The 15,670-nt window shown below is 51.2% G+C and overlaps 1 long non-coding RNA gene and 1 pseudogene across 1 annotated transcript; one reads left to right on the top strand and one right to left on the bottom strand.

Moving 5' to 3' along the window:
• Window positions 1–642: 642 nt before the first annotated feature.
• LOC110129691 (uncharacterized) lies at window positions 643–14,602 on the bottom strand. The gene is made up of 3 exons (XR_011486292.1): window positions 14,454–14,602; window positions 4,652–4,814; window positions 643–1,254 (listed from the first exon to the last, which is right to left on the bottom strand). It is a non-coding gene; the product is annotated as an uncharacterized lncRNA (long non-coding RNA).
• Window positions 6,045–10,838, top strand: LOC110129672 (ras-related protein Rab-5A pseudogene; annotated as a pseudogene).
• Window positions 14,603–15,670: the final 1,068 nt, after the last annotated feature.

Below are 15,670 nucleotides of genomic sequence, written 5' to 3'. Positions count from 1 at the left end.
TCTGGAAGCATCTAACGCCCTGGGTTAAATCCCTTTCTGATTAGAATTGTGGGAATGACTTCTCTTTCCTTAAGTGGACCCTGACTGATACAGAGGCCTGCAGTCAGAGCTGGCGATTCAGCCGCATTCCACCTAAAAGGTGGCTCAAGTCCAGGCTCTGCCTGCATTCTGGAGAGCCTCCTGCTGTAACGCCGAAGCAGCAACGTGGACACCCCCATCAAACAGCTCCCCTGACCTGGCCGGCCCCAGTGGAGCGCAGGCCACCTCTGAGGGGGCTCAGGGCGAGCAGACACAGCCTGCGCTGCGGAAACCCTGCTGCTGCCGGGTTACCTCTGTCCACACACAGGGTGAGGGTAACATACCGTCCCAGTCACGACTCAGGCCCGATGAGTGTCTGCCACAGCACATGGAGTGAGTTAAAATGCCTTTCATCCTGGAGACTGGGGGCCTCTTTCTATCCCTACAAACAATCAGAGCCTCCGGAGGATTGTTGGGGGGACTGCTGGTGTGTAGGGCACAGAGGAGGGGCCCTCACACTGCACCTGGGACCCCACTGGGGACCACAGAGGATTTTTAAAATTTAATCATTATCTACTTATTTTAAGGTGGAGTAGGAAAATATGACATGTGAAACAAACCGAATTTCATGAGCAATATTTCTTTAGAACACTCAGAAAGGAAAACCAATTACAGAGAATTATTAGGGAAATAATAGCAGAAGTGGCATGAAGAGACGGCCAGAGGCATGCAGGTGGCATGCCGATTCCTAAGAGCTGGAAGTCCCACCGCGAGATGACCTCTGGGCCTTGTGACAGCTGCAGGGGTTGCTTAATTCGGCCCCCACGTCAGGATGGAGAGTGAGGCTCAGATGCCTGAAGTGACCTGTCAGTGTCACATGGCTGCCAGCGGTCCGTGACGCATGGGATTCTTCCCTGGCTGCTGTGGGCTTTGCCCCCTCCCACCCCCACCGTATTTGTCATAGGCAGACCCTGAAACACACTTTGGAGAAGTGAGAAACTTCCAGGCCACTTCCTCCTGGTGGCTGTCGCACCCCCCAGGTCCTGGTTCCCCTCGGAGGGGCTGGCGTGTTGCAGAGAGTACCCAGAGGAGGTGCCAGGTCTGGCGGCTGGACATCCACGCTGGCCGCTTCCTCCAGCGTGCAGGCCACAAGGAAGCAGGCGCCTTCAGGTTCAGCGGCAGAGAGGAGGCAGGGGCCAGTCTGAGTCTCTTCGGCTTCTCGGCCTCCTCTTGAGGCTGCAGTTAATATCCCAGGAAAACAAGAGAGAAAGTGCAGCTGGGGTGGTGCGGGGGTTGGGAGGCTGCCTGAGCACAGACTGAGTCCCTCCTCAAAAGCCAGGGGCCCGCATGGCCCAGGACTCAGGCTCAGAGCTGTCGGAGCCAGCCTCCTGAGGAGCCAGTGCCGTGGGCACACCTCCCGCGCCGGGGGTTTCAGCGCTGGCTCAGGGAGCCGGCTGGGGACCTGCAGGCCGGCCCACAGGGAAGAGGACATCTGCTGGGCTCGGCTGCAGCTCACTGCTCTCCTCCAACCCAAACGACATCTGTTTCCTCCGTCTTAGATTCTCCTAACAGTTGGAGGAACACTGCCTTTGCGTCACTGAGGCCTTGGGCTTGAAAAACTGTGTGCAGGGCCTCCTTCCAACCCTGACTCTGCAGTACCCAGGGCAGAGGTGGATGGGATGCGAGCAGTGGCCGAGGGACCGGGGGAGCGGGAGAGCGGGAGGGGTGGTAGGTTCTGGATGCTGGCCTTGACCAAACCGTCTTCTGAAGTGCTTCCTTGTCATTCTCGCCTAGCTTAAAAAAGACATGCTGGGAGAATGCCTGGGCAGCTCAGTCGGCACAGCATCAGAGTTTTACTCTGAGGGTCCAGGGTCCAAGTCACTGTCCAGGTACCCAAAATAAGTAAATAAGTACACAAAACCGAAAAACAACCTACACGTCCCAGCAACAGAGGCATGGACACAGAAGATGTGATGTGCATATACAGTGGAGCACCACTTAGTCACAAAAAAAGAATGAATAATGGCATTTGCAGCCACATGGAGGCACCTAGAGATGACCATACTAAGTCAGTCGGAAAGAGAAAGACAAATACCATATGCTATTACTTAGATGTGGAATCTAAACTATGACACAAATGAATCTATCTATGAAACGGAAACAGCATCACAGATGTGTAGTTGCCGAGGGAGAGGGAGTGGGAGACTGGGCTTAGCAGACATATAAGCTTTTGTATACAGACTGGATAAACCACAAATCCTACTGTGCATGAGAATCCTGGGACAAACCATAATGGGAAAGAATATTAACAGTATATGTATGTATAACTCAATCACTTTGCTGAACAGCAGAAATTAACACGCTGTAAATAAAGTAACACAGACAACTTAGCCCCACACTCACTCACTCGTCACCGGACAGTAACTTTACAGTGGACAGGGCTGGCGGACTTCAGCGTAACCAAGTGACCCCACCTAACATCAGCAGTACCGGGATACAGTGGCACCAGGGCCCCGTGACAAGGTGAACGAAGACAGACAATATCACATACAGCACTCCTGCCAAAGATGCAAAGGTGGCGTGTAACAGGGAGGAGACACCAGGCAGACCCATGAGGGGGGACAGTCTAAAAAGTAACTGATCTGTGCTCTTTACAAATATCAAGGTCAGAACGACAAAGAAGGGCTAAGAAACTGTTCCCAATCAACAGACTTAAGGGACATGGAAACGAAATGCAACACATGGTCCTCGAATGGATCTTGCAAGCGAAAGTCAATCAGCCTTGTCTCACTCTTTGCAACCCCAGGAACACAGTCCACGGAATTCTCCAGGCCAGAACACTGGAGTGTGTAGCTGCTTTCTTCTCGTGCGGATCTTCCCAACCCTGAGATCAAACCCAGGTCTCGCACACTGCAGGCGGATTCCTTACCAGCTGAGACACAAGAGAAGCCCAAGAATACTGGAATGGGTAACCTATCCCTTCTCCAGAGGATCTTCCTGACCCAGGAATGGAACCGGGGTCTCCTGCATTGCAGGTGGATTCTTTGCCAACTGAGCTATCAGGGAAGCCCTATGGATCTTGGACCAGGAGTAAAAAAAAGGCCAGAAAGGACTTTATTGTGACATGGGAGAAGCTGACCATGGACTGTACATTAGATAACAGGATTGTATCAATGTCCAATTTCTAGATTTTTGATAACAGTACTCTGGTTTTGTATCAAACTCTGCAGTGGCCACAGGACTGGAAAAGTCAGTTTCATTCCAATCCCAAAGAAGGGCAATGCCAAAGAATGTTCAAACTACCATACAATTGTGCTCATTTCACATGCTAGCAAGGTTATGCTCAAAATCCTTCAAGCTAGGCTTTAGCAGTATGTGAACTGAGAACTTCCAGATGTACAAGCTAGGCCTCAAAGGGATAGAGGAACCAGAGATCAACATCTGCTGGATCATGGAGAAAGCAAGGGAGATCAAGAAAAATATCTACTTCTGCTTCACTGATCACGCTAAAGCCTCTGACTGTGTGGATCACAACAAACTGTGTGAGATTCTTAAAGAGATGGGAATACCAGACCACCTTACCTGTCTCCTGAGAAACCTGTATGTATGCAGGTCAAGAAGCAACAGTTAGAACCAGACATGGAAAAACTGACTGGTTCAAAATTGGGAAAGGAGTATGACAAGGCTGTATATTGTCACCCTGTTTATTTAACTTATATGCAGAGTACATCATGCAAAATGCTGGGCTGGATGACTCACAAGCTGGAATCAAGATTGCTGGGAGAAATATCAACAACCTCAGATATGCAGATGATACCATTCTAATGGCAGAGAACAAAGAGGAACTAAAGAGCCTCCTCATGAAGGTAAAAGAGGCAAGTGAAAAAGCTGGCTTGAAACTCACCATGAAATAAACAAAGATCATGGCATCCCAGGCCACCACTTCATGGCAAATAGACAGGAAAAAGTGGAAGCAGTGACAGATTTTATTTTCGTGGGCTCCAAAATCGCTGCAGATGGTGAATGCAGCCATGAAATTAAAGACACTTACTCCTTGGAAGGAAAGCTATGACAGTGTATTAAAAAGCAGAGACACCACTTTGCTGACAAAGGTCTGTATCTGTATAGTCAAGCTTATGTTTTTTCCAGTAATCACGTACAGATGTGAGACTCAGACCATCATAAAGACTGAGCACTGAAGAAGTGATGCTTTCAAACTGTGGTGCTGGAGAAGACTCCTGAGAGTCCCTTGGACTGCAAGGAGATCAAACCAGTCAATCCTAAAGGAAATCAGTCCTGAATATTCATTGAAAGGATTGATGCTGAAGCTGCAACACTTTGGCCACCTGATGAGAAAAGCCGACTCATTGGAAAAGACCCTGATGCTGGGAGAGATTGAAGGCAGGAGGAGAAGGGAACAACAGAGGATGAGATGGTTGGATGGCATCACTGACTCAATGGACATGAGTTTGAGCAAGCTCCAGGAGACAGTGAAGGACAGGACTTAGCGACTGAACAACAAACAGCCTGTGATCTTAGGAAATAAACCCTGAAGTTAGAGCTTAAACAAAGATGTTTTCAATTCACTCTCAAGTGGTTTAGAGAGAAGGAATGATAAAGACAAAAAAGTCACCTAAGCAGTCCATGGCCAAGTCAGACAGCACAGCACGGAGGACAGGTGAGGGCCTCTCCCACACCCTCCGCTGCCGCCTCCCGGACACCAGCGCCCGCTTTCACGACTCCCGGTGCTCAGATGATCTGTACACAGACGGATGGTCTGTTGGGGTTTGGTCTCGCTGTAAAAATGGGGTCAGAGATGACATGTTACTCTGCAGTGTGATCTTTTGAATGCTTGCATATGGTTAAAAAATAGTAGTACTAAAGGCCTTTAGTAAAAGTCAGCCGCCTCAGCCCTTCCTGACCCCAAGGTTGCTCCTCAGAGCAGTCCCTCTTAACTGCTTTTTTCGCTGCTTACCCCAGGTGTCCATGTCCGATCGCTCAGTTGTGTCTGACTCTTTGCAACTCCCTGGACTGAAGCCTGCCACACTCCTGTGTCCATGGGATTTCTCAGGCAAGAGAGCAGGCTGCCATTTCCTCCTTCAGGGGATCTTCCCAACCCAGAGATCAAACCTGCGCTTCCACTGGTGGGTGGATTCTTTATCACCGAGCCACCTGGGGAGCACTGCTGTGACCATACTTGTATAAATACCTGTCTGAGTACCTACTTCCAGTTCTTTTAGCAACACATCCAGAAAAGGAATTGCTGGATCATATGGACATTCTATAGGTAATTTTGGGGGGAACCTCACACTGTTTTCCACAGCAGCCACACTATTTTACATTCCCACCAGCAGTGTATAAGCGTTTTAATGTTTGTTTTTTTAAATATAATTCCTGATGGGCCTGAAGCGTTCCTGTGACTCTGGGACCCTGGGTCGCAGAGGCAGACATGGCTGGCTGGCTGAGTTCAGGCACGCTGTTCTGGAGAGCGCACTGTGCGTGCCCAGCAGATGCAGGCAGCTCAGCGGGCGCCCGCCCACCACGCTCGGGAGACACGCAGGCTGTTCTGCTCGAAACTGTCAGTGGGCACAGGGCTTCCTCCAGGCAGCCTCCCCAGCTCCCCCCCCCCCCCCCCCCAGGAGTCCGGGACACGCCCGGCCATTTCCTCGAAGGGGGCCACAGAGAACATCATCACACCCCCTCCCCTAACGTTCAGGAGGAGAGGGAGCGCGGCAGACCCTTCAGCCCCCGGGTTCGGTTATCCTACCCCCAGCCCCGTCAGTGTAGTCTCCTGGGGGACCTGTCCCGCCCTGGCCACTGTGACCTGGGCTCCCCCACCAGCCCCGCGAGCACGGCACACGTCTGGGGTGGGCGGGACCCAGCGGTCCGGCTGCCGCAGCTCCCTGCCTCCAAGTGAGGCGCCGCCGGTGGGGGGCGCTGCGCCCTCGGACCCTGACTCAGTGGCGGGACGGCCGGCGGTCACCGCTTCCTCGGCCAGCCCAGCACTGCCGGCCCCCTCAGACCACCCACCTCTGCCCCCCGCCTGTGGATTCTCTTCCCAAGGCTCCATCTGCTCAGTTCGAACGGACTCTCCCATCGCGGAAGATGGCCTCAAGTTCCAGCTCCGGTAATTCCCACTCACTGGCGCCGGGGACAGTCTGCTGGGGCCGTCTGGCCCGGCCCCTTTCCCGCTCCGGCCGGCACAGGAGGCCCACGCTCCTTCTCTGCGTCTGTGTCACCCTTCCGCCACCGACACGGGCACGACCCGCACTCTGACTCTGACCTGGCGTGCTGTGGTCGCTGGAGCTGCCGAGAGCGGAGCCACTCTTTCATCTGAACACAGTCACCGCTGTTTTGCATGTCCGTCACAGCAGAGGTGCCCACGTCTTAACCCTGAGCTTTTCCACCAGCGCACCGTGGCCAGGAGAAAGCCGTGTCTCAGAGGCAGCGAGGAAGATCAAGCAACAGAGCCTAGAGCCGTGACCCCCCTAACGTATCCACCACTGTAGCAGGGACAAGTGACGGCACGTATTGGGGAGGAGGACGCCATGCGTCAGAAACACTGCGGGCAAGGTCTCGGTGAGACCCACGAGGACGGAGAACAGGAGAGCCGGAGGGGCAGGTCGGGGGCTTGGGGGAGAGCTGGGCTGGAGAAGGACGTGTCACAGTTCAGGGCAGACACTTTGGAACCCCTCGCTGGCGGTCTTGGTCTGGCACGTCTCTGAGGGACAGAGCAGCGATCAGATCTGGACTCCAAGTGAGCAAAGGCCTTGCCACAGACAGAGCTGCCGAGCACGGACCAGCTGAGACCAGGCACTGGAGGGGAGCCGTCCAGAGCCAGGAAGTGAACTCCACCGTGAAGGGCTTTCAACCTCGAGCTGTTGATGTTCTAAGCATCTGATATGGCTCTCAACTGTGATGTCAACCTTGTAAAGGACCCGCCCAAAAGTGGGACGGGAAGCCATCGCCTCAGCACCTGTCCTTGCCCGGAGGCCGTGGTCCTTCACAGAAGCCAGGGGCTGTTTGGATGGAACTCGAGTTCATGAAAGGTCTCAGATGTTTCTCTGTGTGTGTGTGTTTGCTATGTGTGCTGGGTGCTCAGGCATGTCTGAGCATGACTTACATGTCCAAGCCATGTCTTACAACCCCATAAACTAGCCCTCCAGGCTCCTCTGTCCATGGGATTCTCCAGGCAAGAATACTGGAGTGGGTTGCCGTTTCCTTCTCCAGGGGATCTTCCCAACCCAGGAATCCAACCTGGGTCTCCTGCATTGCAGGCAGACTCTTTACTGACTGAGCTACAAGGGATGTTTCCATTAGATAATTATTAGATAACTACTGGAGTCCATTTTTATTAAACTAAGTACTAGCGTTCTCCATAATTAGTAAACTGATACACGCATAGGACAACAACAACGACGACAAGAAAAAACTTGGCACACTCAAGAAAACACCGAGCATGGAATATATAATTCTGCCACCCAGAGATAGCTGTGATTAGTATTTTTGATATAAAAATATCATGTATTTTTTGTGTGCATACATTTTCCCTCACAGTTGTATTCTATTTTACATGCTATTTTGATGTGGGTTTTGTTTTTGAAGATTTTTTTGATGTGGACCATTTTTTAAAGTCTGTATCGAATTTGTTACAATAGCGCTTCTGTTTTCTCTTTTTGCCCCTGAGGCATGTGGGATCTTCGCTCCCACCCAGGGATCAAACCTCAACTCCCTGCATTGCCAGATGAAGTCTTAACCAGTGGACCGCCACGGAAGTCCCTTGATGTGTGTTTTTTAAATTTAGTTTGAAATAAACTTACAGAGGAGTTTATAGGAAAACTTACAAGGAACCCCTGTAAATCCCCGCGTTCCCTTCACCTAGATTCACTGCATTCCTTTTAAAAATGACTTGCACACTGTGGACACGTTTCCACATCTGCGGTCATCATGGCCAACATCCACTCCTGGCCAGGTGAGCCCTGTATGCACGTGACCTCCCTGTCCTCACCACGACCCCGAGGTGAGTGCTCTCATTACCCAGCCTCACAGACTAGGCCTGCAGTGCCTCCAACATTTCACCTCACAATCGCTTGTTAAAGGTCTTTGATTCCTATCTTTGTGCACCTGTTTCTCAGGTTTTCAACGCCACCTTTAACTAAGATTACCCTCAACCTCCCCCGAGCCCACTGGTGGGGCGGAAGGGAGCTCCGACAGTCACAGCGCCTTGAACGTGCGTCCCGTCGCCAGCTGCGGCACAGCCCATGAGGCACCATGGCTGACTGCCTCTCTGAAACCGTCTAATGGTCTTGTGAACAGCTTACTATTGCATTTTCCATGACTCAGAATCACTTCATCAAATGTAAGCATGTAAAGCACACTCTATCATAATCCTATTGGACAGTACTTCAAGTTACAGTGTGCATGCACTCAGCTTCGTAGCAGCATTACTCACAAGAGCCAAACGGCAGACGCAACCCAGCCGTCCCCTGACAGGTGAACAGCAAAATGCGGGTTTTGTGTTTTGGTTTGCGGAGCAGCCGGCGGGCCTGAGGGGAGGAGGGCGGAGGAGGAAGAATCAGCGGGAGCTCGAGCGCCGGGCGGCGGCGGCGGGGGAGGAGGAGGAGGAGAAAGCAAAGAGGAAGGCGGAGCGGAGAGAGGCGGGGACGGAGCCCGACGGGGGCGGCACCGCGGCGCGATCCCCGCACCGTCCAGCCTGAGGGGAGCGGGGCGACTGGAGGACGCGCCGCCGCCGCTTCAGGCCCCGCTTGGGCTGCGCCTGGAACCTGCAGCCGGAGCGTCGGCGCCGCTGCTCCGCGCGCTGCGAGCCCAGGTTTCTTTACCTCCAGAAAGAAAAGAATTGACACCTTACATCCTGGAAGTTCATTTAAGAAACTGAAATTAGGGACTTCTTTCAAATTTGGACATGGCTAATCGAGGAGCAACAAGACCCAACGGGCCAAATACTGGAAATAAAATATGCCAGTTCAAACTAGTACTTCTGGGAGAGTCTGCTGTTGGCAAATCGAGCCTTGTGCTTCGTTTTGTGAAGGGCCAGTTTCATGAATTTCAAGAGTACCATCGGGGCTGCTTTTCTAACTCAAACGGTGTGTCTTGATGACACAACAGTAAAGTTTGAAATATGGGATACGGCTGCTCAAGAACCCTACCATAGCCTAGCGCCCATGTACTACAGAGGAGCCCAGGCAGCCATAGTTCTTACGATATCACGAACGAGGAGTCCTTTGCCAGGGCCAAAAACTGGGTTAAAGAACTTCAGAGGCAAGCCAGTCCTAACATTGTCATAGCTTTATCAGGAAACAAGGCTGATCTGGCAAATAGAAGAGCTGTTGACTTCCAGGAGGCACAGTCCTATGCGGATGATAACAGTTTATTATTTATGGAGACATCAGCTAAAACATCAATGAATGTAAATGAAATATTCATGGCAATAGCTAAAAAGTTGCCAAAGAAGGAACCACAGAATCCAGGAGCAAATTCTACCAGAGGCAGAGGAGTAGACCTGTCTGAGCCCACACAGCCCAGCAGGAGTCAGTGCTGCAGTAACTAGCCCTCCACGGAGATGCCGGGGCGGCCTCCTGCCTCCTGATGTCAGCAACAGTGGAACTGGAGCATTTAACCAGCCCAGTATGACTTCCAAAAGGAAGAGACTTAACAATAGTCAAGTTTCTAATACAGAATCATTTTAAGTGTTTTGAACTTAATTTTTAATGACATGCATGTGGCCCTCTGACTAGTGTTTCGGCGGTGGGAGGGGAAGTGAGAGCTGTGCGCACACTTGTTTCCTTGGAAGGTTAGCGGGACTCATTTCTCTTCTCCAGGGATGTAGACAAATGACTCTGAACCCACAGTGAACCAGCCAGTTCTGTGAAAAAAATTTGGAACTTACTCATTTGGGGTTTTCAGAAAAAACTTCTTGCTTTGGAAGGAGGTTCTAAAGATATTTATGCTTAGCTGCCATATCCAGGCAACCTGTAATTTCTCTTCATGTCCTTATTTAAAGTATACATTCCACATTTTAACAAATTCGCCACAAGGAAACAGTCCCATATCTTCAGTGGGAAAAGATGAACATTAGTGGCATCTAAATTATAGCTAATCCTGTTGTTTTATAAAATGGGGTAAAATGCATCTTAAAGGATAGTGTTCCCCTCAAACATGTGAGTTCTTCAGCAAAAATGAAGCAAACCAGGTGTCTGTGATTTACGTGTAATCACTGCTGGCCATTACACAGGTTTTGTTTGGGTGTAGGGAGGGGCCTTTGTGCCCTTTGGATTAACAATTATGTACATTCAAACTTGGTTATTTTAAATTTGATCTTCAGCTGTACTGTAAATAGGGTACTGCACTGTAGTCTCCATATATGTTTATTACTTTTCTGTGATATTTAAGAGTTGCTTAAAAGTATACAAAATGTACAGTTACTAAAACAGCTAATTTTTTCCTTTTCTCCCCCTTTGAAAGGAAGGGGCTTCAATTGTTCCTCCCTGGCTAGAACCATAATAAAAAATGTACCAGTAATTTGTAACATGAGTATTGGATATGTTAGTAACAATCTTACAACCTTGTTTTCCAAAGTTCATTTAATTTTGATCAGTATATTGCACTAACTGTTTTAGGCATTTTCATTATATGAAATCTACCATGTGTCAGAGATGATTTAATCTATTTAAGTGTTGAACTGCTAGCAGAACTTGTACATTTACAGTAACTCAAAATTAGTAAGGAAAACAGTTCACCAGTGTTTAGTTTTATATTGAGGTGCTCAGGTTGGAATAAAGTGGTATTAAAAAGCAAAAAAACCCAAAAACAACAACAAAAAAACCAAAATGCAGCATTGGGGCAAAAAAAATTGTCCCTTCTCCCCTTGGAGGTTCTTTGGCTGGTCTAATGGTTAAACTGATTTAAGACAGATTAACTGGAGACAAACAGATTTCATTTCATATGTATGGGAGCCCCATAAAAATACGAGACCCACGGGCAGTCAGGCAATTGAGGCTTATTTGCCTCCCTGAGCTGAGGAAATGGTTAGGGGCTGGGTCTGCAGAGGGGAGGGCTGCCCACAGGACGAGAGAACACACGTCTGCTGATCACGTTTGTCCTGCCGCACAGGTTAAGTCCAGAAGATAAAACAACTATCTCTGGTAACTGCTGTCTTTAGGGGCTGGCCCCCTATTTAAATTCTTTTAGGCAGATAAAGAAGAGGTAAAGGTTTTTCCTAAAACTGCTGGTCTTGATTTCCTTCGGCTCAAAACCATTCACATGACAAAGTGGCATGTTTCGGCTGGCGTATTCTGCTCTCATCGGGGCTACACGCAGACAAGAGAACATTACTCCACCTTTAAGAGGAAGGACATTCTGACACACGCTACAGTGGGTGAACCTCGAGGACATATTATGCTAAGTGAAATGAGCCAATCACAGAGAGATAAATAAGTACTCTCACTCCTCTTATATGAGGTCCCTGGAGCAGTAAACTTCACAGACACAGAAGGTAGAATGGTGACTGCCAGGGGGTCATGGGAAGGAAAAATGGAGAGGTACTGTTTATTGCACATAGCTTCATCTTTTTTGTACAATGGAAAGACACAACAGTGTGAATGCACTTAATGCCACTGAAATGTACACTTAAAAATATTAAAACGGTAAATTCTACATTATGTGTACCTTATCACTCTTAACAATTTTTTTAAATTTTAAACATATGCAGTATGAGTTTCATATTAAATGAGCAATGAAGTGTGAGCACTGAGCCTCAGAAACGGAGCTGACGCCTGTGAAAGGCATTGGAAGATGCTCCAAAGGGTGTCTGGGAACTGAACACAGCAGGTGGCTGCTGGCAAGGAGACACCTCCACGAACAGCCTGCAGCCAGACAGGAAGCCTGGGGCCCTGAAGCCTGCAGACCTGCCAGCCCTCCCACTGCTCGCAGGCTTCCTGTGCTAACTGTCACTCTGCGGCCGCCTGCTCCTGCCCGTGGAGAACACCTCTGAGCGCAGTGTTAGGTCCTTAGCCCGGAGGCCGAGCTAGAGGCCAGGGCTGAGTGCCCGTGGGCTGCCCTGCACTGGGTGCTTCACTCGCATTGTTTCTCATGGCCACGTGCACACTGAGGCGGAGAGAGGTTTTGTGATTCTCTCACTCAGGACGAGACTGACGTCTGGAAAGGTTTTGTAACTTTCTAACTTACTCGACAAACACAAGGAGGGGCAAAATTCTTTCCATTACACCATGTGGCCTCTAAGTCAATAAAGGCCCACAGGGCAGCTCGCATATTTCTTTAAGCTCCTATAAGGCCCCAGAGGCACAGGATAAAATGGTTAGATAGCATCACCAACTCAATGGACGTGAATCTGAGCCAACTCCAGGAGCTTGAAGGACAGGGAAGCCTGGTGCGCTGTACTCCATGGGGTCACGAAGAGTCAGACTCAGCTACTGAACAAGAACAAGGACAGAGGCCCTAGACACAGAAAGCAACTCGAGGTCGCTCCCCAACAGTAACTGCTGCTTACTGAGCATTTAGCACAGGGGAGGAACCTGCTGACCAGTTCCATTACCATATTTCACACATGCCAGAGCCTGGAGAGATACGTGTAAGGCTGCCAGCCTGTCCAGCACCCAGCACACTAGTAAAGCTCAGGAACGGTCAGTGGCTTCAAGGAGAAGGACATTTCTTTCACATTCAAACTGGTGATTCCCAAGATCAACGTTGATTCTAAGACTGTTACTACTTCATTTTTTAAGCGTTGAGAAGACACTCTGGCATGATTTTAAGGCAGAACTTGTTTCAGTTGTTTTCCACAATACTAACCCTAAAAACACAGGGCCTCCCCCATGGCTCAGAAGTAAAGAATCTGCCTGCAATGCAGGAGATGAAGGTTTGATCCCTGGGTCGGGAGATTCCCCTGGAGGAGGGCATGGCAACCTGCTCCAGTATTCTTGCCTGGAGAATCCGCATGGACAGAGCCTGGCAGGCTATGACCCATGGGGTCACAAAGAGTCAGACAGGACTAAGAGCTTACACTTTCACTTTCAAGCTGTTATGCATAAGAGACTCCTGTTCAATGCCTGGGTCAGGAAGATCCCTTGGAGGTGGAAATGGCAACCTACTCCAGTATTCTTGCCTGGGAAGTCCCACAGCAGAGGAGCCTGGTGGGCTGCTGTCCAGGTCACAGTCGAACAGGACTGAAGTGACTGAGCATGCACGCATGCAACCCTCAAAACATAGGAAGATATTCCAGCAACAGGACTCACTACAAATACGTGTGTTCATAGCAGGAAGATGTTATTAATTAATATTTATTCGTTCTTTCAACAAACAGGTCTTGAGCGCCTTCTGTCTGCCGGGCCAAACCCAGGCTCCTTCTCCTCCCCTCAAAAACAAAAACTAGGGAGGGGGGATCGGGATGGGGAATACATGTAAATCCATGGCTGATTCATGTCAATGTATGACAAAAACCACTACAATATTGTAATTAGCTTCCAACTAATAAAAATAAATGGAAAAAAAAACAAAACTGTCTTTCAAGAGGGCTCAGGCCATCTCAACAACTAACCCTTGCTGCAAGTATTGCGGCCCTGTCCTTGAGAAGTCTGTCCTCACAAACAGAACCTCGTGAATCTTTACTAAATATCATGGTCTTGGATAAAGTTCACTTTTTTTTTTTTTTAACGTTGCCTTACCGCTTTATGATGTGACAACCTTACGAAAAAGCTTTGCGTCTTCAGACGGCACACTTCAATATTCCCAAACTTGTCGTGTACCCTGTCCCCGTCGCCATTTCGGCCCTTGGAAGGGACCCAGCCTAGGCCAGAGGTGGACATCCCCACCCTCGTAAATCTTTCAAAATCAAAACCCGCCAACCATGGCATAGCCTCACACGTTTTCCCGCACTTTGCTTCCCCTCACTTAAGTGTCTGCTGGGTTGGGTCCCCGTTAGTGTAGGAGCCGTCCTGCGCTTTCCCGCGACGGCACGTCACTCCTCCGAGAGGAGGAACGGACTCGTTTCACCTGCTTGTCCCTGGTTTCGCGGGCAAGACCGGAAAATCAGCCTTCGCGAGGCAGCTGAGGGAACTGGAGCTAAGGGGACCCAAACTGCTGGGAGGGAATACCTAACGTGGCCGCGGGGCTCCCTCAGCCCAGAGCCGAGTCCTGGAAGGGCAGGGCCCGTTGCCCGCGAGGCCGCCCCGCCGCCCCACCCCCCCGACAAGCACCGAGGCCCAGAGAGAGCACCCAGCGACGGCGGCCAGGCCACTTCCGGCCGCGCAGTGGGGGCCGCCATCTTGGGCTCTTGGCCGCCTAAACGACAACAAAGGCGGTGGGACACTACGGAAGCTGTCTTTCTCCGGGAGCCTACTGCGATCCCAGCTCACAGATCGCCGGGTGTCCCAAAAACAGACCGGCCCCTCAGCGTTCCGTACCGCCACACAGGAAGCCGCCATCTTGTACTGCAGAACCCTCCATTTCCGGGACCGGCCGCTGACGTGACTGGTGAGGTGCGAGCCAACAAAGGCGGCGCGAGCGCCCTCTGGCGGTAGCGCCGCAAAAGCGCCGACAGCTTTGACCCGACGAAGATTCTGCTTCCGGGTCTCCGAGGGGGCGGGTCGCTGACCCAGGCGCCGGGCAGGGGCGTGGCTGGGGTGGCCTGGGGAGCATGCGCATCGACGTTGGAGCGGGGCGGGACTCGGCCTGCTCTGGTTGAGGATCCTAAGTGAAAGTGAAAGGTGGAAGTCGCTCAGTCTTGTCGGACTCTTTGCGACCCCATGGACTGCAGCATGCCAGGCCTCCCTGTCCATCACCAACTCCCGGAGCTTGCTCAAACTCATGTCCATCGAGTCGGTGATGCCATCCAACCGTCTCATCCTCTGTCGTCCCCTTCTCCTCCCGCCTTCAATCTTTCCCAGCATCAGCGTCTTTCCCAATGACCCTGTAGGACAATGAGGGTCCTAGTGGTTTATTAGTCCTCCCCCGCCCGTGAGGCTCGTGGTATATAGTGTTACCGCTTACACATGCCCTCCTTACCCCCTCTGCTGAACCCTGGGGAAGACGGCCTGGAGGTCTCCCCTTTCTGTGAAGTGGGAAACATTACCTGGGGAGGTTGTTGCGAGGCTTGAGTTTTCGGATGACAGTATGGGTTCGTAATGACTGCCTGCTGCTTCTCCCTCGGTGATAGTGAGAACTAGCCTATGCAGGACCGCCTGGGCTGCGCTGGGTCACATCTGGAGGAGCCTCCTGGGCAGGGGCAGTTGATGCGGCACCAGGGGCAGCGCGGTGCACGCGGCGGGGCCATTGCTGCCTGGAGCTGAGGACGCTTCCGCAGAGGGTGGCCACGGAGCAGACACGGCGTGAAAGTACCTGCTCGCTGCCGAGCCCTGCACCGCGTCGGTGGGTGTCCAGCGGGCTGTGAAGCAGACGGTGGTGGTCGTGGGGAGCACTGTCCCCAGCCGCACCGAGAAGCCAGACCACACAGCCGTGTTCCTCTCCTGTGGCTGGTGACGGCTTGTCACGGGCTAGCGTTCTGGTACCACCTGGCTCCCAGCTCTCTCAGCCTGCAGCGGCCTGAAGGTTGGGCGGTGCCCAGAGGCCATTCTGGCTCCGTCAGGAGTCTGGCCGCCTGGCCTCCCTTGGAGGGGTCCTG

Source organism: Odocoileus virginianus, unplaced genomic scaffold, assembly GCF_023699985.2.
Source record: "Odocoileus virginianus isolate 20LAN1187 ecotype Illinois unplaced genomic scaffold, Ovbor_1.2 Unplaced_Contig_3, whole genome shotgun sequence".
Taxonomy (NCBI): domain Eukaryota; kingdom Metazoa; phylum Chordata; class Mammalia; order Artiodactyla; family Cervidae; genus Odocoileus; species Odocoileus virginianus.
The sequence above is the reverse complement of the archived record's forward strand: the minus strand, read 5'-3'. Positions and strand labels throughout refer to the sequence as shown.